The sequence below is a fragment of the Vidua macroura genome, chromosome 14, assembly GCF_024509145.1.
Source record: "Vidua macroura isolate BioBank_ID:100142 chromosome 14, ASM2450914v1, whole genome shotgun sequence".
NCBI lineage: Eukaryota > Metazoa > Chordata > Aves > Passeriformes > Viduidae > Vidua > Vidua macroura.
The window spans coordinates 13,886,176-13,906,162 of record NC_071584.1 but is presented as its reverse complement, the minus strand read 5'-3'; the positions used below and the strand labels follow the sequence as shown (position 1 = coordinate 13,906,162).

Sequence of the window (19,987 nt, the reverse complement as noted above, 5' to 3'; positions counted from 1 at the left end):
TGGAGGCATTTTTTCTTTTTGTCTATAAAAGATCCACAAGTTTGCCAGGCTTGCAGCAGGACAGTTGACATGAAGGTGTCCACAGGAGACTTTGCCTTGATCTACTGGAACTCCCCTGTGAGGACAGAGCTGCCCTTCTGTGAGTACCTGCAGGGGCATCTTACCTCTGTGAGGCTTTTTGAGCCCTGGGGAGCAGGGGGCGGAGGGGTCTGCCAGCAGATCTGCATTTGGCTGGCTTTATAGACAGGTCTGTTGGTGCCCTGAGAGAGCTGCTGCAGGAGCTGCTGATAGGATGGAGGTCATTTGAGATGCCTCCCTGCAGCTAAAAAAGCACCCAGCAGTGAAGTCTGGTGTAAAGCCAATTGGGGTTGCCTTTTGAGGGGAGTGATTTGACAGCTGAGAAAACCCTTACTGCAGGAGGGGAAGGATGGAGGAGTGGGGGATGTGTTTGGACAGACAAACTTCAGAAACTGAGCTACAGCTGTGAGTCAAGTAGCTCTCAAACCCTCCGGCAAGTTTTGAAAAGCTTGGAGACACATTAAGAGAACTCTTTGGAGCACCAAGATGCCTCTTAAGTTTCCAGGATGGAAAGGGATGTCAGCACCTCTGGCACTGCCAGCATCCACCTGGGCCAATCAGTGTGGAGCCCAGGGCTCTTGAGATGGTGACGTGTAGTGCTAAAATTAATGTTAAAGAGAAAGTCTTGGTTCCAAAAAATTGGGAAGTTGATAACTGTGAGACCTGTGTGGCCTTGCAAAGGGCTGTATTTGGGTCTTAGAGTTTGGGACTAAAGCTTTCCTAAAGGGTACCTGGTATGTAAAGGCTGTTGGGCATGAACTGCTCAGCTGATTTTTGTCAATGACCTTTGCATCCTCTTTATATGCAAATGATCCATTTTAGTATGCTATAATATGTTTGCTTTCAGTGATGTAATTTTTGAGTGAAAATGAACTAATGGTTTTTTGTGTAGTTTTTAAAATTCACACATTATCCAAATATCAGAGCCACAGGTAACACCTGACAGATACCAGTGCAATTGCTGTTTCATCTGTTTCTGCTCATGAAATCAGTGAGGAGAGGAGAAGAAAACCTGATACATGTCCTCTCTTAAATTTGAGCCAGAAATATCAGGTAATTGGGGAAACCTGTCAAACTAATGCAAACCTTGAGCTGCAGCCCTGAGCTGCCAGGCTGGCCCAGTACTCCCAGGGAGGCACAGAGAGCAGCTCTGGCTGGAGAGGTCATCCTTACAGAGATGTCTTCTGCAGGAGAGGTATCTTCCAAGCAGGTGATAAATTTAAGTCTTCCACTTACTAAAAATATCCCTGTCTCCAGAGCATTTGGGTGGAGCTGGGGGTGGTTTGGTTATTGCTGCACCCTGGTGGGGTGGCAGTGCCTGGGAAGGGAGAAGTGGAGAGTCCTTCACAAGTGGGAATGGGGATGCTGGGATGGGGACATGGGATCTCCTGCCTCCAAAGTGGATGGAGCACTGCCAAACCAAGCAGTGATCCGAATGAGGGTGGGCTCCAGGCTCTGGAGGCAGCTGGCACCGTGTCCTTCCTGCCCTGCTGGCAGCTGTGGCTCCAGGGAGGAGCAGCCTGCACAAGCCTTCCTGAGCAAATAGCCCAGCATCTGAACTCTTACCTATGAAATTCAATTCTGGGTTTCCTAAAGCAATCTCCCTGTTCCACCAGCCTCATCAGGGAAGAGTGTAATTTCATTTAATCCATTTCTTGAGTTCAGAGTGAACGGTGTTGCCATCATGCTAATATCACTGCTCTGCCATCTCTAGAGACGGGCTGACGAGTTTGGGCCTGAAATCGAATTTAGCTCTGAGCTTCCAGAGGATCTATCAGCCAAATTACCCGTGGTCTCTACCCAGCAGCTCTGTCATGCAGTTTAGCTCTGTGAGGATACATTAGGCCAGGCAGGAGAGGTTATTTCATTTTTTGTTTGGGGAGCAATGAAATGCTGAAACAATATATATGCAAAGCAAACAAAATAGTTATAGTGAGAGCTGAGTGTTCATTTTCAGGACAGTACAACCACTGCCTTTTGGTATCCTCAGCTATTTTAATCTGTTCCCTCATATGACTGCAAATAAGGTTTTCACTTGATAGGTGCAAAAGCAGTCGTGGACATAAACCTCTATATAAGCTAGAGAGATTAATGTCAAATATATGTATTTTCTGATGGGCATTGATGAGCAGAAGGATGCAAATGGGTCCTGGCACAGCATTCACTTGAGCCCTCATTCTGATAACTCTCTCAGCTCCACAGTATCAGTTGGTGGCCAATGGCACAATACTTGTTTTGCCAGTGAATAGCAAACTTTCTGATACATGAAATTTGGGAATTATGAGAATTATAGTGGGAAATGGATGAGTTCAGGGGATGTTTAGACCAAAGGAAAGGGGAGATGTTGGAATAGCTCTATGGTTTGAGGTTCTCAGCTCACATTTCATTGTCCCTCTTTGAAACTACATTCTTCTTTTAAATGCTGTCTTTAGGTTGTAAAGGCAATCTGTAATGAGCTCAAATGATGCACGAGCTGAATTAAACCTTTGGTTTCAGATGAAATGGTGTAGCCTGTCTTGGGATAGAAATATTGTGACCTTTTCCTTTCAAAGCATCCTACAAATGTAAGATGCTGGCTTTGGGTGGGCTGTGGCTGAAAGGGATTTCTCTCCCCTTTGCTATCATTGCTTGGTACTTGATACAGCAACAGCTCTGTAATGTTATTAATATTAGGTGAAGCACATGGAAAGTGTTCTTTTGTGCCACGTAAGCAGGTGAATAGGGGGGTTATGCCTCGTGGGAGATGTGTGCTCCACAGGGGGAGACTGGGAATTTCCCCTCTGGGCATGGCAAGCTGGGAAGCGTATTAATAGACATCATTACATTAGAATAATTGCTGTGGAATCAGCAAGCGCGTACATAATCTTTAATGCCTGGGAAATCTCACACAGTTTCAAAATAATTAAAAGTGGGATTAATCTAGATGCCAGACAACGCCTGCCTAATTACTAATGAATAAAGCTGTCTGAATGGCTACAGCACCCTCAGCAGCATCAGTCTCTGAAGTCAATCCCCTGCTAATGGCAGGGGCCAGGCCCAGTCCTTGTCCCTGTCCCCGCAGGCTGTGACTGTCCGGAGGTCGGTGAGAGCCCAGCCGGGCGCGGCAGCCGCCGGGGATGCCCTGGGGAGGTGCTGCTGGGGACGGGGCACACGGGACAGGGGGCCCAGCCCTCCTGGAGCATCCCTGGTTGTGCAGGTGTGCTCTGCATGTGGCTGAGAGCTGAGCCCGGCCCCACGGCAGGGCTCTGGGGACAGAGAGGGGTGCAGAAAGCGATTTTATGGCTGGGTGAGAAACCCTCAGCACCAACTCACATCCCAAACATCAGCTCGGCAAAACCTCTCCTGTGCAAACCCCAGGCTGGCTGTAGCTGGTGCTCACTCACAACTCACAGCCTGGGCCAGGCAGGAACTTCTGCTCCCGGGAGCAGCTTCACAGTTTTATGAGGCTGTAAATGCACGGAGAGCCAAAATTCTCCCTGTAGGGAAGGTGCTGTGGTGCACATCCCAGCTGGGCCCCGGTGATCCTGGGAACACACTGGCACAGCTGGGCACACAGGCTGTGTGTCCGCTCTGGTGGGTAGAAGCCACCACAGCCAGATCGACCCCAGGTGCCACTGTCTGGTGCCCAGTGTGCCCCATGGTTATTTGCAGACACCAGCCACAGATTTACAGTCATTGCTGGGATTTTGGTGCTCTCTGAAGAACTGCCACACCTGGAGTAACTCCTGCTGCTGGACTGAAGGCCAGGAAATCCCCTTTCCTCAGCTCACAGGGCTGGTGATGATGTGGGATAACCTCTGCTGTTGCTGGAAAGTGCATTTACTGCTGCTGCCTTTGCCCCATTTGTTGTAATACGTTGAGGTTTTCTTATGGACGTGTGTTTATTTTGATTCAATAGAAAATCACATGTTTCTTTTAATTCAATAGAAAATCACATGGTTAGCCCCTCATATCAGAGGGGCTAATTGCTGGGGTGGACAGATGAATGCAATGAGCTGGTCTGGGTGTATTGCTTATTTATACAGATAAAAGTTATGGGTGCTTCCCGGGAGTAATGAATTGAGAATAAAAAGTAGTGATAAGTGGAATTTTTAAAATACAGAAGAATATATTCTTACAGTGCAAACATATGGGAATAATGAGGAGGGATTCCCTCAACTCCTGTGCTCCAGTGTCTGAGTTTGCACTTGGAGGACTCACACCTGGAGGTGGCCCAGGTGGTGCCAGGTACCACCATTGTTGGCAGGCAGCTAAGCCAAGAGGTGACTCATGGGCAGCAATAGCCAGGAGGAATGGTGGAGAGCTCTTACCCTAGCCAAGGAGCCTGGAATGTGACCATCATTCTGGAAATCACTGAAGATTTGTGAGTGGGCTAATCCCCTCCTCAAAAAACCACATTTGGGACCTCACATCTGGGACTGCTCAGGGCAGGTGAGAAGGACTGTCCATGGTGAGTCCCTGTCAAGCCCTGTGCCCCTGTGCCCTGCCGTACCGTGGGCACCACTGCTGTGTTTCAGCTACATCCATTCTGGGATTGCTCATGGATCCCCCAGTCCAGCCAGATCCTGCCCAGGGAGCCCACGTGCACCAGGCTCTGCCAAAATAATGCTGCCAGCTGGGGCTGGTAGGATGTGCCAGGGAGGCACTGCCAGCACCACAGCAGGCAGAGGGGGAACGGTTGGCAGCAGCAGCTTTCCCAAACAGTCCCTTCCATCGTGTCCTCAAGTTCCATCGTGGAGAGAACACAAATTATAATTAAGGATGTCCTGCCTTCCTCCGGTGCCCTTCAGAGCACATTCCTCACCGTGGCTGCCTGGCTGTCCGTGCCCGTGGTGTGTGGGTGGCTCTGCAGGGTCGCTGTGGTGCTGCTGACTCACACACGGTGCCACTTCCCCTCACCAGCTGGTCACACCATTGCAATGCTGCCTTTTTCTCTTTTTTTTTTTTTTTTTTTTAAATTCGCTTTTTATGGCCGTGATGAGAAAATGCTGCATCGGCGTCAGCGTGTGCAAAGTGCTGCCTGCAGAATTCTAAGTCCCTTCCAGGGCCTTTCAGGATGTCACTGCCAGTCTGGAAGGAGTCATGCTGGCTCTTTATCAAACATCACATTGATTTTAAAATTACTCTGATGGCTCTTTAAGGCAGTGCACTTTTTGTGGCCTTCTGCATTTGTCATAGCTGATCTCTCTCTTTCCCATGGAAGGGCAGAGGGGTGGCATTATCCGGTTTGGCTGCATTGATTTTCTGGGAGTGGCAGGTCAGATTTCGGATGGGGAGAAGAAGATCAGAACTGAAATATCAGACTCTCCACTTTTGCCCGGTGGTGCTCAGCTCCTGAGCAGGATGGAACTCACAGAACACACTCTGCCAGCAGAGATTTTCCTCCCAAGATACCTGGGTGGTGGATAAGACAACAGTGCTCAGGCTGGAGGTCTGTAAGGCATGGACCATGAGTTGTGATAAAGAGAGAGTGGGGTCCACATACTCCTGCTTCTTTCTTGTTTGCTGAATCTGGCAACCTATGCCCTAAATCCTCACCCCTTTGACCTGGCTGCTTTTCTGTCACTTCTGCACAAAAGTGAAGGCCAAACCAAAGGTTGCAGAGGCAGTTTTAGAAATTAGATGTAAATGTGAGTCATTCTTCTGCATTCTGCAGAACAACCTTTCCATGAGGGTGAATACAATCTCTGTATCTGTATGCTCAGCTGTTAATACTGTAAATGAAGTACGATGTTTTTCAGATTACTGAATCATTGTTGTCAGTAGAACAAGCAGCCCAAGCAGGCTGCCAAGGCAGGAGATGAAAGAAATCATTAATTTTTTTGTTTCTGGTTCATGCACAAATTTCTGAGCGAGGGTGATTAACTGCTGGAAGAAGCCACTGAGGGGAGCAGGGGATCCTCCAGTTCCTGCTGTCTCCAGATGAAGGCTGGCTGCTGCTCTGTGAGGGGCACTTTCGCCAGACAAAGTTGCAGTCTGTGCAAGTGCAACCAGCTGAATTGTGGAGGGAGCCCACCAAGTGCAGAGGCCAAGTGGAGACAAGCCAATGATCTCAGCCACCATTAACACTTGTGACGGGCTCTTAGAAAAGGTCCTGCTGCTGTGTGGGTTCTGAATATTCATGGGTCAGTTCATTCTGTCCCCTTAAAGAAAAATCTCAGCTGGCACCAGCCTCTGGGGCACTGGTGTTGTCCCCTGTGCCTGTGGGGATGGTGCAAGAGATGCAGGCTTCAGTCCCCTGCAGGATGCTGTGCAGGGGCCATTCTGTGCAGCCCTACAGCCTTCCCTGGAAGGGAAACCCGGGCATGGAGAGGTGCAGCACTTTGCATTGGGGGTGGGAGGGTGGCAGCGTGGCAAAGCTGCCTTCCATCAGTCAGCTGCATAACAGAACTGTCCTGCTTTGCAGCCTGTTGACCATTTTATATATTGGTCATTTATATGTTGGTCATGATAGAGGCCAATGGTCCTCATCTGACCCTGGCACTGCTCATCTTCCTCACAGACCTTGTGTAGGGGGTTGGGTGCATCCCCTGCAATTGCAGCACCATAGCTGGGAGATTGTTCTGATTCATGCTCAGGACAGATAATAATTTAGCATGATGCACCTTGGATTTGCTTGACCTAAGCATTGGGGTGTGGCTCATTTCTTTTGCTTTGTCTGATGGTCAGCCTGGCTCCTCAAGGGAGGGCTCAGCACACAGGGGAGCAAAGAAGATGCAGTCAGGATAGGAGAGGACTTGCCAAGCACATCTCAAGGTTGACTTTCTTGTGAGACCTCAGAGAAGAGCCCATTTCTCAGGGCCCCCAAGCCAAGGATGCTCCTTGCCTTAGGCTGTTGTGTGAGGAAAAATTTGTTGCTGATCACAGGGAGCAGTGTTTGATGTTCCCACCTGCCCAGCAGCAGAGATGCCTGGACATCACAACCCAGCCTGATCTTGGCCCTCATCCAGTGCCAGGATCTCTGCCCTCAGGGCAAGGTTCTCCCCACCCCAAACCCCCCCTCCCCGGCCCCATCTGAGATCCAGGGGAAAAAGAGGCATTTATTGAAAGGATCTCTATTTGCTGGCCAAGTTCTGCTTGGTATTCAGAAGTGGAAGAAAGTGGGAGCCGTAATATTTACATCTGTACTGATTTAGGCTTTAATTTAGGCAATATAATGCAATCTTTCTCTGGACTTTAATAGCTTTTCTATTATTTTGCTCCACAGCTACTTGGAAATCTGAGCTCCTTTACTACGTGACTACTTAGACCAATAAAGGAGCTGTTTATTTAACACATTAGTTTGCAGGCAGCCTCCTGCAGTCTGCTGGTGGAGGCTGCCTTTGTCCATGGCTGTGAGTATGAATATGCATAATTAATAAATGTTATTTGCTGGACATTTATTCCTGAGTGTCTCAGCTCTCCTTGACCGAGAAATTCTGTCTCTTTGAGACCTAATGAAAGGTTTAGACTTTTTAATTTATTTTCTTAGATTAGTCTCAGAAAATAACCCTATTATTCTAATAGGTAGATCAGTCCCTGAGGAAGATATGAATAAATTAAAAAGCAATAGGTGAAAAATAGGCCAAAGCTGCTATTACAGAAGAGTCTTTCTGACCTTTTAATTTTTGGTTCAGAAACACAGGAAATCAGACTGTGAGCACACAAAATTCAGCCAGATGCTCCTGCAGCCCCAGTAGATGTTTTTCTGTGCAAAAGGAGCAGAATTTCTACCAGAGCAAACATCTTCTCTGGAAATACATTTTAAGTGCCTGTTGTGTTAAATCTATTTTAGATTAGAGTACACGAAATTCATTGTCTGTGTTCAATCCCATTTTGGATTGTACACACTAGAGGGAGCCATGGAAAAACCAATCCCCATCCTGCTGCCAGGCTCCTGCCATTCTCCCAAAAGCCCCGGGCCCTGCCTGCTTCTGACCTCTCTCCTGGGAAAATGGGTGTCTTTGAGGAGCAAATCCTTAAAAAAAAAAAAAAAAAAAAAAAAAAAAAAAAAAGAAAATAAAAAAAAAAGGCAAAACTGTAGGAGCAGTTTGTTGAAATTAAAGTGAATTGCTTGAATATGCTAGTGTTGGTGGCATTGGTCAAAATTTTAGATGGAAAAAGACATTTATTTCAATACATCTAAATGTTGCCTTTTGAGAATGTCCCAGGTTAGGTGATGTTGGCCCTTTTGGACATTGCCCTGTATTCCTCTTCCCCACTGAAACACTGTGTATACACCCAGGAGATGCTTTTACACAGTATCCCACTCTCAGGAGGACAGCCATTGTTGAAGGTATCCAAGAGCCAATTAAAATGTTTCAGGAGACAGGAAATTATTTTTGCATCTCTGTTCCATCTGAAATTCCATCTTTTTCTCCTGCTTCTCAGATTTTTGTGCACCCACCACCCACAAATTTGCCTAATCTCTTCTTAAAGTCCCCTGTGCTCCCAATACTACTTCCCAGAGAGGAGAGTCCTTGGGGCTGGGGGACAGGGAGCTCCTCTCTTTTCCTTCTGCCTGAGCCCTCTTTGTGTTGGGAAACAGGGAAAGAGAGCTCCCAGCTCACCAGCAAACTCACAGATTCTGGTGGCCTCCTGAGCCCCCATTTTCCTCAGCTGAATGATGCTTGTTTATAAGGCATGATTTAGGATAGCAGATACTCATTTTTGCCTCCTTTGGGAGCTGGTGATGCAATCCCTGTGTGCTGATGGATCCTTGAGGAGGTTAATGCACTGTGCGAGGCCAGGACGAGCCATGCAGCCACTCCAAGTCCTTCATTTTCACAGTGACTATTTGCCCTGGCAGCTTTATGGGGAAGAGTGGGGCTGTTAGTGGGACAGGGCTGGAATCAGAGCAGGGATATGAGAATTTAGCCCATGCTGTTGTTAATGGTGGTCACAGCATTGCATATGTGAAGCCCAGATGATAGCAGGAGCAGGCTGTTTGCTTTGCTACCTTACAACACAACAGCAGCTTTGTTGGAGCTTTGATGAGCTGCCTCTGCTGCAGCTCGGGTGCAGGCTGCTTCTCTGTCTGCAAGGAAACATCATCTCTGTTAAGGCAGAAATGTTTCCCTCTGAATGACAAGAAAAGAAAAGCCGAGCAGTGGTCTTGTCAAGTGCTGTTCCACTGATAAAACAGAAAATAGGACAAAAGTTTTCTCCCATCAAACAGGGCTATTCTCAGCCAAGAGCAGACATCTCCCATTTATTTATATCCTCTTGCTCCTGTGCTCTTTTCCTACTCCCATCTGTAGAAAGTTTCAAAGGGGCTTCAGGCCTGACGCTGCAAGACCTGTCACTGAGGTAAATAAATCCAGCAACAGGCTGGGAGAGAGTAACAGCCACTAGCTAAGCAGCTGGGAAGGCTGTCCAGGGTTGCAGCCAAACCCTGGCACAGAGGTGGATGCACAGCTCGGTGGGTGGGATACACACACATTTGAGGGTCAGGGCTTGGAGCTGTGGTGGTGTAAGGAGTGGCAATCCTTCCTGGCCTCTCCTGCTCTCCCACAGTGATTAGTACACCTTTTGTAAGTCATGAAAAAGGAAATATTAGCTGAGTAATGCTTAAACAAAGCCTCTGTGTGTTTGGAGACAGTGGGGAGTGTGCAGGCTGGGCTGCCCAGGCAGCCCAAGAGTAGATTTAGAGCAGCTTTTAGCTTCTGATGAAGCCTGTCATACTCTTCTGCCTGGAGCAGTGACCCTGGGGGAAGAAATGAGAACCCATTTGGAAAAGGGTGATACCTCCATAGATCATCATATCCTGAGTCCACCAATGACCCAGGGAGGTTTGTTTCAGCCTAAGACGGAGATATAATTCCAAAGTGATCTGCAGTGCACAGCAGACACAGTGTCTCTCAGTGCTGTGATCTGCAGGGAAAGTCTCCAGGGGGATGGTGCTGGTTGTGTTTGGAGATGATGCCACAATTCAGAGGGACACACCAGGGACAGTGTGTGTCCAGGTTCCCCTGCATGCTGGACATTGTCAGGAAACAATTTTTCTGGTTCTCAGATGCATCTCAGGCTCTCCAAAGGCACAGCTGAGCACTGAGGGGCAGAGCTGTGTCCTGTGTGTTGTTCCCCACCATTGTATCTGGTTTTATTTAGACAAAAAGCATCAAGGCTGGCAGAAACCATTCTTTTTAACATGATGCAGCAACTGAAAGGAGAAGCCCTGCTTTTTATGGCTCTCAAGGAAAGCCTTTCCATTTAGCCCAGGAGTAGCAGCTGTTCTCCCAGTTTACAGCACACAAACAGACGGCATTGTTTTCTGATTTGCCTTTTTTATTACAGCTGATATTGGATGGATAGCTAGCAAAAAAACCACAAACAAACAAACAAAAACAAGAGGGGAAGACCGGTCCAGCTGGTTCACTTTATGGCATTTGGGAACTGTAGGAGCCCAGCACATGCTCTTCCAGACAAACACCACCGAGGAACACCCATGATCAGTGTTGCTCTCTCTGGGTGCATGGGAAAAGGGTCTCCTTAGGGTGGGTGGGGCAGTGAACAGGTGGTCCCAGGGGACTTTGTTGTATATGGGATGTATGCAAAAGCTGGGACATGCCCCATGAGCCAGGCAAGAGGCAGCCTGTAAGGGTGGCTCTGCAGCCTGTTGGGAGCACTGCAGTCAAAAGGGACTTTTCTCCCTCAATTCATCAAATACAATTGCATTAATGTGAGGGAGCAGAGCACTGAGTAGGCAGGGGCCATTTTAACAATGCGGTGATGTCTTTTCCTTTATTTATTTAACCAAGATCACACCTACAAATGGCTGAACTGATTTCTGTAAGTCAGGCTCCTCTGTGTCAGGTGCTCAGCGGGTATTGCTGCCTCGGCTGATCTTTCTGCAGGCAGCACTGGATTTTTGTTTAGAGCTTCCTCAAGCTCATCTACCCTCCCGGCTGCTCTCACGGTGTAGCAAAGCAAAGGGGCTTCTGCCAAGGCTTGCCAGGCAGGCCACTCCGCAGGGCTCTCCTCTGCCTTCGGGTGACTTGAACGCTTGCTAATTGGCAGCAGGTTCTTACCCTCGCTGGAGGCAGAGGCTGTGCCAGCACGCTGCTTCCTCCAGCGCATCGCATCGCTCCGGTGATTACAGCTTGACTCAGCCTTGCAGCGCTGCTGTTCTTCCCTTCCGAGCCTCTCCTGGGAGCCGGAGGTTTTGTCAGGCACTTCCTCAGTGTAAGGTGTCTCTGGGGACCCGGGTTCACTTACCAGGACTGTCTCACATGTGCCCAAACTGGCTGCCGGCTCCAGCCATCGAGGGAGAGGAGCGAATGCCAGCACCAGTGAGTCAGTGCACTCCCATGGTATTTGCTAGGCTTGGGTGGGGTTCCTCAGAAATGCCAGTTCACTTCCAAAGGAACATAAATCACCACATTTATACAAGCTTCAGTTCCACAGATCCCTGTTTAGCAGTCAGGATGGGGTTTACAGTTAATTAAAAAAACAAAAAAGAAGAGGGCATGTGAAAGCAAGACCCAGATGTCTTTAATAATTATCCCAAGAGCAAAAACTTTCACTCTTCTTTCGGATGATGACAAACACTGGGGAGCAGCCGCCCCCGGAAATTCGGGCCCCTCCTGCCTCCCTCCCTTTGAAGCTTGGTTTCCTTCCCCTCGGCGTGCAGCAACGTGACTGGGGACAGTGTGTTCATCACACGCTGGCACTCGGGCCCTCTGCGGGGCTGAGCCTGGCTGCTCCTACAGCCGCCCATGTCCTCCCTGCAGGGCAGCTCCTCCGTGGCTGCTTGGGAGAGGGGCAAATGGGGCGGCTGCAGCCATTTGCTGGCTTTGGAGAAGGAATCCCTCCTTCCCCGTCTTGCCTGGCTCTGCACACCTCTGCACGGGTGATTTGTGTGGGCCAGGGGGAACAAGAACACTCCCTTGCCAGAGGAAGGGACCGAGCATTTTTCTGTGGGTAATCCACCATAACAGTCAGCAAAGAAAAACTCCCAAACCCTTTTGTTTAAAACAACTGGACCTTTCTTATCTGCTCCACAAATTGAGAGCATCTTTTCCTGCCCTGTTCTTGGTGATCCAAGTCAATTGATTTGAAAGCTGGATACCTGATGGCTGGGGTCTCGTTTGCTGCATGTACCTGATGCTCACAGCCACCCACAGCCCATTGCCTCCTTTGTGAGCCTTGTTCCCTTCCTGTATTTCTACCTTTGACGTTAGGTTCTTTCTTTTGCAAGTCCAAAGAACAAAGCTGTCCTCCCCACGCACTCAGGCACTCCTTCTTTTCCTAACTGAGCTCTGCAGTGCAGAGTTATTAATAAAAAATCACAACGTCATGTACAGCCTGCACTATCACATCTGTCAATGTCACCACCACGCAAGATTGTGTGTTTTTTCTACCTTTTAATGTTTCTTTGCTGCAGAGGTTGTTTAAAAGGAGGAAGAAAGCCAAGAAATCCCTCCCTATCTGCCAGAAGAAGTGAGTAATGATTTCAGTTAGGGGTGTGGCAGTTTGATGTCATCATTTGTGGTTATTAAAAACTGTTATTTGCGACTATTCAGCTGCTAAAAATAAAAGAATTCTTATACTCTACCATGATTTATCCTATTGAAGGTGTCAAAATGATCCTGGTTTATCAACCTCTTATGTAAAATGTCAATTTCTAAGTGGTGCTCATGGCCTGTTCACTCCTTGGTAACCCATTTAAGGTTAATGCTCAGCAGCGGCCATTAAAATCAGCTTCTACTTGAGCAGGGTTAGGTTTTGAAGATTTATTTTCAGCATTTCCCATAGTTAGTAGAATCCATACAGAAGTGCAGGAATACAATGCAGGACCCTGTCCCAGCAAATTCTGGGTTTCACTACCATGAGGGTGAGTGATGTGCAAAGCAACTTGGGACCCAAGGCCCCTCTGCCCTGACACATTGAGGAATTCAGGACAAAACCTTCTGAAGAAAATGTTGCAGCAAAAAAATACAACACAGCAGAAGGCGGATTTTATGGTGGGGATCTTTCTGTGTTTCCCCTTTGCAGCATAGGTGGGACCTCTAATGAGTAACCACGCTCCCCGTAGCAGTGTTTGGCTCACTCCATTGATCATCTTGTAGCAAGAAAAGGAATTAGCTTGTGGCTTTCTTAGTACCTTGGAGGATTCACAACACTGCAGGAATGTGGAGCAGGGGAAGGCGTCACAACATCAGCCTGAAGCACCAAGTTCCTCCAGCGTGGGCTGCAGGGACCATGGGTCTCATGGCCCCCACAAAGGGATCTGCAGGTGGATGTGAGGGTGACACTGGCCCAGAGAACCACTGCAGCCTTCGTCAGCCCACTTGGCACAAGCACTTCTGAAATAGAGCCTCTTTCTGTACGCACGTGCATTGCCACTGGGGTGCAGCTCTGCTGTCTGGTTTCTGCTCAGCACTCAGGTTCCTTCCTGTTACACATCCGTGGGCAGCCTGTGTGTACATTAGTGGGGCTTTTGCAGAGGACAGGCAGGGCTCTTACCATCGTTGGCTCCCAGGGAGGTGGCACAGGACCTAAATGGGTTTGTTGAGAGCAAGCCAAAGCTGGAATTAGAGTGTGACTGTTGTGTCCATGGGGAGAGTAACAGCAGCCCCAGACCAATTCACTGTGTAGGCAAACAGCTGCCAGGAGGCCTTGGTGGAGCCAAAAGAACAGGGTGATGGAGAGAGTGCTGCTCTGGGACTGGAAGCTCCATCCAGTCCTCCTTGTTCTCTGGTACGTGAGGCTGCCTGGGAGTCTCATAATTTGCAGGTTTAAAATGTTGTGGACTTCAGGGAAGAAGGTGGAAACTGCTGTGGGCTAGGCAGGAGGTAGACCTCTTTCAGTTGTAAAAATCCCTGACTGCCTTGTGCCAGCTTGTGTGAGTGGCCATTTACTTCCCAGCTGGAGAGCTGCACAGTGAGTGAGGGGGAAGGAAATCCCACTCTGTGCTAGAATTGTTTTGGTGTAGAGTATCAGGGATATTTCTTCCTCTGTTGTTACAACTACCTTATGCCATGTGTCACTTTCTGCTGTTTTATTTTGCAATAAGAGCAAAATGTCGCTTTTGCAACCTGTATGTGCCATGGGGCATAACGTGGGAAGGACATTGAAAATACTTGTTCCTTCTGCTATCCATGGGCTGTTCACAAAACCACGTTAATATCCCTTCCCTCCAGACACCTGCCAGAGACACGAACCTCTCCTGCTTTGTAACTCCTGCCCAGGAGGTTTGGGACACAGATGAGAAGCCATAGACTAAGAGGCCCCAGTCTGGTCCTCTCTGGCTTCTTCCCCCTTCCCTGGGGCAGTCCCAAGCAGAGAAGCTCGGGATATTCCTGTTTCTCCTCTCTGGTTCACCCAGCTGGTCCTCTGACTGCTCACAGAGTTGAGTGCACAACCCAGCTGAGTACCCAGCACTGAATGCAGCCTCTCTCAATCCACTAGCTAAGCACCTGCTCAAATGTTGCAAGTTTGTGCAAATTCCAGGCCAAGTTTCCCAAGCATGGGCACAGCCAGGCTGCCTCGAATGGACGCTGAGAGCAGATCTCAGGCTTGTACAGTGTGCAAGCAGCTGGAGATGCAAAGCACCACCTCTACAGAGAAGAACCTGCCCTGTGCCAAATGTGGCATGAGTCAAAATGAGGGACACCAGGAAATAATAGACTTCACATGAAGGAGAGCAATAATTAGCAGCTGTAAATCACCTTTCATCTACAGATCACAGAGGCGTCTCAAGCACTAATTAGTGCAGCCTTGCACATCCCTGCCCCATAACTAGCACGGGGCAATGGTTATTCCATCTGCTGGCACACAGCCACATGTCCTTGCAGGCACCAGCAAGAGGGAACTGGCTTGCAAGGTTGGTCTTGTTCCACTTCTCCCAGCCAGGCTGGAGGTTCCTGGGCACTTGTGCCAAGGCTCTGCTGTGTGCCCCAAGCCAGTGCAGGTTTGGTGTCTGCTTCCACAGCAGGTAAGTGAAGATGGGCCAGGGGGAGCAGAACACACTTGGGATCCAACCCATTTCTGCTTTGGGTTCTAGCTGATATTTTCTGTGTGGAAGTCCCTACTTAAAGAAAACTTGAGTGAGCAAGGTAAGCTCCTCCAGGAGCAAAAGTCCTCTTTAACAGCATTTTGAGTAAGTATGGCAGGGAAGTTTACAATCTCCTAAGATTTTTTGTAAATACACATGTGTATAAATTTAAATACAAATATTTACAAAACATTTTCAAAAAAATCTAGAGTTCTTTAACCTTGGTAGTTGTCTCTGTAATGTTGGGAAGACACACCCAAAACACTTGTTAACTCGGGCATGAAGCAGAGAAGACAGGTTTGCAAGGATCTGTATATGGAGTTGTTCGTATTTCTTGGGAAGTGCATGGAAGCCTGGCCAGCCCCAGCCTCACTCTCCTGCTTCTCTGAGTGGAGTCATCTTTTGTAGAAAAAATGAAATATGCTTTTCTTGGAAGAATTTAAATGTGAGAAAGTGGTATGCTCAGGAAATTTCCCAGTTAGCTGTAGGTAAACCAGACCCATCTTCCTTCCCCCTGGGCTGGTTACCTACAGCACACCAGCAGCACCCCAGTGCCTGAAGGACACAGCATGAGTCTCTGGGTTGCAAAACTTGTCTATTTTGAGTTTGCAGTGAGCAAAATGAAGCAGAAGTTACTGGGCTTCATGTGGGAATTGAAATGTAAGACTGTGAAATATGGGAGAGAGGAATCAGACTGGTTAGTCTCTCTCTGCATTTGAAATGTCTATGAACATTGTTGAAATACTGCGTGTGATCGTTTTGCATGGCTGAAAATAGCTCTGCAAGGTGCCGGGTGGCAGTGCAAGCCAGCCCTTGGCATCACGCAGCTCCCAGCGTCACTTTATTGTCACACCAGGAGCTTTGCTGTACAAAGAAAGCACAACTGGAGTCTGCTGCATTGTCCATGCTACAAGGAGGTAAATTAAAGGCTAGAGAGATTTTAATTTGCTCCAGGACATAAAGAACGTCGGGGCAGAAGTGGGACCTGCAAGCCCTAGCTGACAGTCCCTTGCCCTGACTTCTGAATGATGTGGGATTAATTTCCTTTGTTAAAAATAACCTTGTTTATAACCTCTCTTTCATGATTCAGCTTTTCTGCAGTCATCAACTGATCGCCATCAAAGCAGGGCAGCATCAGATTTCAGGAGGAAGATGCAATAGGCTGTTGCAGCTCAGGCGTGCTCCTTGCAAAGGGCAGTTTGATGGAGGAAATGAGGGATGCCTTGTCAAAGGGCTGCTCTTTCTGGAGAGGAGTTCTCCTGTCTGAAATTGCTGTGCCAAACCCTACACTACCTGGAGTTCCTGCTGTGCAAATCCCCACCCATGGCTTCTGCCCTGCCAGAAACACCAGTGCCTCATCACCATGAATGCGGCCCCGTGCAGGCCCAAAGCTACAGACAAACGTGGTTTTCCTGGTTCCTCTCCTCCTTCTTGCCTGTAGGTCAGAGCATCAGACATGCGCTGCTCTACATGCGGCGACCTGGGGCCCTACCAGTGGCACAGCTACCAGTCCTACGTTTAAAGCAAGACTCATTGCCAAGAAAAATCTCCTAGAAAGTCCCACACGCCCACTTTTTTTTTATTCCACACACTCTGGTGTGACGTGCCTCGCAGGCAGCACAGCTCCCCAGGCTTCTAATGACCATGTTGTGAGGGTTTGCTAACTGCTGCATTATGTTGCCTGCAAAAATCAGGCTACACAGCTGCAATCCTCATCCCGTTTAGCAGATTGGGAAGCAGAGGCACAAAATGGAAAGGACCATCCCTTTTCCAAAACCTTCTGGTGGTTTTTGGCTAGCTCTGGATTAAGTTGCCACGTTCAGGTAGGTCAGCAACTGCTGGCCTGAGTGGTGTGCCCATGGACACACAAATAATCAATAGCAAACACTCAAGCAGAAGCCAAACCCTTGAAACACAATCCTGTGGTGCAAATTTGTGCTCATCCTTCTGTTTTTTAGGAGCTAATCCTTTGTCCTTGCAGGAATTTTCCATAAATGTGGTATTTTTTTACACCTCATTGTGTGTTTAATGTTTAACAGTGGGGTCATTATGGTTTTATTAGCAGCATGTAACGCTTTGTCATTTTCAACTGACTTTGCAAACATTAACTAATTGATCTCAACTATGAATCAGTGGTGGTAACCAGGAAGGGAGGTGAAGTGGTCTGCTGATGCTCACTGGGGAAGTGGTTGTCAGAACAGGGCACAGAAACCAGGGCTCACATTTTGCTGCTCAGACCACGAACACGACAGTTTTATAAGTGTTATTTCCATTAGTGCTGCTGTCAGGGAGGGCTACTCTGTGTGCAATAAACAACACTCAGCTGCTTCTTTCTACCTCTGCTTGAGTTCATGCTTGACAATATGTCACCAAACCCCAAAAAATGCTGAATTAAGAAAAAAAAAAGTGACTGACTTTGTTTTCCTCAGTGATCCAGTGGTTGTTTTCTGCTCGCCCTAACGAAATGCATAATTCAATTATCTATATTTGCAGGAATTAGATGCCAAAGTCAGAAAGGAACAGGGCTGCTTGCAGCCACAGCTTGAGAGGTTTTTAAGGGCCACATCGGCAGAGACGGGCTTGAAGCATCCTGAAGGCGGCTGCCAGGAAATTAGCTCCTCGTTTGCAGTATGCAGAACATGTACGGCGGCTTCATGATTTACTCGCTCATCTGCTTCACATTGCGCCTACTCTCCCTCGCGACTGTCCTGGCGTACGCAATCTTCTGTTGCAAAACAGGAGCGAAAATGAGCACTGCAGCGTGGAAGAGCTGTGCCACTGCCCAGGTAAGGGTGGCCAAGCCTGGCAGGGACGCGGCCCCTCCGGGGGAGGGGGGGGGGGGGGTGCAGTGACAACAGCTCTGGTGACGGGAGGCTGTGGTGGTGGCTTTGAGGACAAATGAGATGTGTCTGGGGGATGTGATGATTGCTTGGGGACAGCAGGCATATGGCCCGTCAGTGAGGGGATGCAATGATGGCTTTGGACATAAGGATGGGTGCAGTGGGGGAGGTGCTGGTGGCTTTGGGGACAGCAGAAACAGAGCAGGAAGGTGTAATAGTAGCCTTGGGAACAGCAGGGATACAGTGGGGACATGTAAGAGTGGCTTTAGGGACACAGGGTGCAGAGAGGGAAGGTATGATGTGACTTTGGGTACAGTGGGGGCATATGATGGTGGCATATGATGGTAGCTTTGGGGACAGGAAAGGCAGAGCGGGAAGGTGTAATGGTGGCTTTGGCAATGGAGAGGACACAGTGGGGGGGTATGTGATGGTGACTTTGGGACAGCAGGGACACAATGCCGGGGATGAGATGGTGGCTTTGTGAACAGTGGGGATGCAGCCCCTCAGCAGGTGGATGTGACGGTGTCTTTGGGGACAGTGGGGACACACAAGAAGATGTGATGGTGGCTTTGGGGGCAGAGAGGACACAGCAGGGTTATGTGACGGTGGTTTGGGGACAGAAGGGATTCACCCCCTCATCAGGGGGCTGTGATAGTGGCTTTGGGGACTGAGGGCACAGAGTGGGAAGGTATCATGGTGGCTTTATGGACAGCAGGACTACAGCCCCTTAGAAGGCAGATGTGATGCTGTTTTTGGGGACAGTGGGGACACAACAAGAAGGTGTGACGGCAGTTTTGGAGACAGTAGAGACACAGTGGGGACATGTGATAGTGACTTTGAGAACTGTGTGGAAACAGTGGGAATGTATGATGGTGGCTTTGGGGATAGAGGAGACGCAGCAGGAATACGTGATGGTGATGTGGGATCAGTAGGGAAGCAGCCCCTCAGTGGGGGGATGTCACGGTGGTCTCGGGGACAGCGGGGCCCCAGCAAGGAGGTGCGATGGTGGCTTCAGGGATAGAGGGGACATGTCAGGGGGGTACGATGGTGGCCTTGGGGATGGAGTGGACACGCCAGGGAGGCGTGATGACAGTTGGGGGTGGAGGGGACACGGCACGGAGGTATGGCGGTGGCTTGGGGACCGTGGCGATGCAGCCGCTCAGCAGGTGGCGGTGGCTTTGGGGCCAGGTGGGCTCGGTGCGGGAGCGCGGTGTCTCTGTGTACAGCGGCCGGGCAGCGGTGCGGGTGCCGGGAGGTGCCCGGGCATCCCGGCCGGCGTTGGGAGCAGCGGCCCCGGGGCGCGTCCCGCGGGTCGCGGCGGGGCGGGGGTCGCGGGGCGGTTGCCATGGCAGCAGCCGGGCGGCGCGCGCGGCCGGCGGGGCGCGGCGCGGCGCGGCCCCGGAGCGTACCATGTGCGCCCGGCGGCGGGAGGCGGCGGCGGAGGGGCCACGACGGCGGCGGCTGCTGCTGCTGCCCTGCTGCTATAGCTCCGCCACGGCGGACCCGGCGACCAGGAGCCGCTGCGTCAATGTAACGGCGGGGACGGCGGCGGAGGGGACGGGGAGGACGAGGGGGGACGCTGAGTGGCATTTCCACGCCGCGCGTGGCCGCGGGGAGAGGGGGGAGAGGGGGGTGAGGGGGGCGGAGGGCGGGCGGGAGGCGTTAAAATGGCGGCGCGCAGGCGGCCCCCGCGCTAAACCGGCCCCCGTGGCTCGCCCCGCGCCGCCGCGCGTGGCACGGAGCGGCCGCCGCTGCCTGCGAGCGCCGCCGCCGCTGCGAGGTAAGGCCGGGGCGGCCGCGGGGCGCTCTGTGCTCCCCCCGAGCCGCGGGCGCCCGGGGAAGGGGGGCGCGCTCCGGGGAGGGGGCGCGGCGGCGGCTGGTCCCAGTCCCGGTCCCGCGGGCGGCTGTCCCGGGAGCGCAGGCGGGCTGGCCGCGGGTGCTGGCGCGGCTCCGCATCGCTCCTTTGTCTGGCGGCGGCGGGCCCGGACTCCGCTCCGCTCTGGCGGGCGGCTGCGGAGGGCGGCTGGCGCGGTAGGAGCGTGGCGGGGGCGGCGTTCCGTTCTTTAATAGGAAAAAAAAAAAAAAATCGCAA

The 19,987-nt window shown here is 50.3% G+C and overlaps 1 long non-coding RNA gene across 1 annotated transcript; it reads right to left on the bottom strand.

The window, feature by feature from the left end:
* Positions 1 to 17,522: 17,522 nt before the first annotated feature.
* Positions 17,523 to 19,527, bottom strand: LOC128814220 (uncharacterized). The gene is made up of 2 exons (XR_008439305.1): positions 19,305 to 19,527; positions 17,523 to 17,780 (listed from the first exon to the last, which is right to left on the bottom strand). It is a non-coding gene; the product is annotated as an uncharacterized LOC128814220 (long non-coding RNA).
* Positions 19,528 to 19,987: the final 460 nt, after the last annotated feature.